General features: G+C 51.3%; 2 pseudogenes; both read right to left on the reverse strand.

The window, feature by feature from the left end:
- Nucleotides 1-188, reverse strand: part of LOC114009023 (60S ribosomal protein L18 pseudogene) — a 919-nt pseudogene extending 731 nt beyond the window's left edge.
- A 184-nt stretch (nt 189-372) lies between these two features.
- LOC102469602 (60S ribosomal protein L18 pseudogene) lies at nt 373-931 on the reverse strand (annotated as a pseudogene).
- Between the last annotated feature and the right edge of the window lie 1159 nt (nt 932-2090).

Consider the following 2090-nt stretch of genomic DNA (forward strand, 5'->3'; position numbering starts at 1 on the left):
GTGGGGCTTGTTCCTCGGCCGGCGCTCGGTGTGTTTATGAACCGAATGAACAGTGACTTCGGTGGGGCGTCCGCGCTGTTACCCAGCTCACTGCGCAAGCGTCCCTGCCCGCGTCTCTTGGTCGACGTGTGTGTGCTGGTGTTTCCGGAGCAGTCTGGGCTCAGGAACTGCTGGTCTAGGGAACACATACGTGTCTCCAACCTTGCCGGATAACCTAGATATGCTTTTTTTTTTTTTTTAACTTTTTCAAAAAATGTTTTAAAAGAATTATTGTATTTAACTTTATTTATCCGTTCATTTGTATGTATGTATTTATTTATTTATTTATTTTCGGAATCCAAAAGCTTTTTAATAACGGGGCAGCATCCGGGGTTAGTTTTTGTAGCCTTGGCTGGCATGTCGGCCTCTGGCACGCTCGAACTCCCGGCCCTTGGAGCAGGCGTAAGGTTTGGTGTGGCTGTTGCAGGGTTCCAGGAGCCTTGCTGAAATGCCGGTACACCTCGCGGCCCTCGCGAGGACCGGAGAGTAGGACAGTGCCACAGCCCTTGGAAGAGTCCAGGGCCAGCTGGTCAAAGGTGAGGATCCTTCCCCCAGCCTTGAGGATGCGGCTGCGGTCTGGCTGGTTACACGCAGCGCACACCCCTTCAGCTTGGGCGCCTCCTGAATGTGCACAGTCTGTGATGGTCCCCACGACCACAGCCGTTTTGTTTTCCCGGCCAGGAAGCTTCATCTTGCGGATCATCCTGGAAAGGGACAGAGGGGGCCGGTTGGTGCGACTCATGAACAACCTTCTCCGCACAACTTGGTTGAAGGTGGAGTTGGTGCGTCTGGCCGGAAACCCATAGCTTGACCCACAGCCTCAGGTAATGTCCTGGCTCTTGGGCTCCTTGCGTCCAACCTCTTGTTCCTTGTGGCGGATGTCAACTCCCATGATGGCGCCTTCTACTCAGCCAGGTCCGGAAAGAAAGCCATTCATGTATTTTTAATTTGAGAGGGACAGAGAGAGAGGGAAAGTGAGAAAGCACTCCGCCAGGTCCGGGACTTGAACCACAGTCGGCCCTGTGGGAATCCAGTGCCCTTAACCATCACACCACCTGCCAGCCCCTTCCCCCCTTTTTTAAAGTTTTATCCAGGGGCCAGCTGGTGGCATGGTAGTTAGAGCGCTGGACTCTCACATGGCTGATGATGGTTCGAGTCCCAGACCTGGCGACTTGCTTTCTCACTCTCCCCTCTCTGTTTGTCTCTGAGGACGATAGCAAATTAATAATAATAATAATAAATAAAATAGATGACTTTAAAAAATTTTTCCATTCCTTTTTTCTCTCTGAAAGAGAGAGAAGGCACCCCAACAGGGTCTTCATGCTTCAGTCCACCCCAAATCTCAGCTGGCCCAGATCCCAGGCCGTAGGCCTGGTGTGCTCAGGGAGGTCCCAGATACCAACCCAGGACTTTTGCCCTGTGGGTCCTGGGTTACCGCTGTGCCACTGCCTGATCCCCACGTTGTTTTTACACATTTATTTATTTTAGTTTATAAAATAATTTTTCCCAAGCCAGCAGGTGGTGTGGTGGTCAGGGTGACTGGATCACACATGGCCAACTTCATGGTTCAAGTCCCAAACCTGGTAACTTGAAAATCACAACAGGTGTGTGTTCATCTGTGCCTAAAACCCAGAGGTGGATGGAGGAGAAGGGATTGTAGCATGGCCGTCCCCCCATTCTGGGGATGATTTCTTACTTTTTCTCTCTCACTCTCTCTCTGTCCAGTGAGTTCACACCTCTCATAGTAAAACTATTGTTTTGTTTTGTTTTGTTTTGTTTTCCTGTAGGGTGAGTGCACTTGCTGGGGAGGGAGAAAGAGAGAGAGAATAAAAAACTAATTTTCAAGTCACTGGGTCCAGGACTCAAACCATACTCAGTCATGTGAAAATCCAGCACCTTAACCTCCACACCACCTACCTGCCCCAAGGCAAGGGCTTCTTGACCACCAGCCCCTCCCCTGGTTGAGTAGTTCAGGGCCTCAGGCTGAGGCTGGGGCTGAGGAGACAGACCCACTTGCAGGAGTGGCTTCTGCACCTCCTCCCGCCCAGCGG

The sequence above is a fragment of the Tupaia chinensis genome, unplaced genomic scaffold (assembly GCF_000334495.1).
Source record: "Tupaia chinensis unplaced genomic scaffold, TupChi_1.0 Scaffold000438_1, whole genome shotgun sequence".
Lineage (NCBI taxonomy): Eukaryota > Metazoa > Chordata > Mammalia > Scandentia > Tupaiidae > Tupaia > Tupaia belangeri.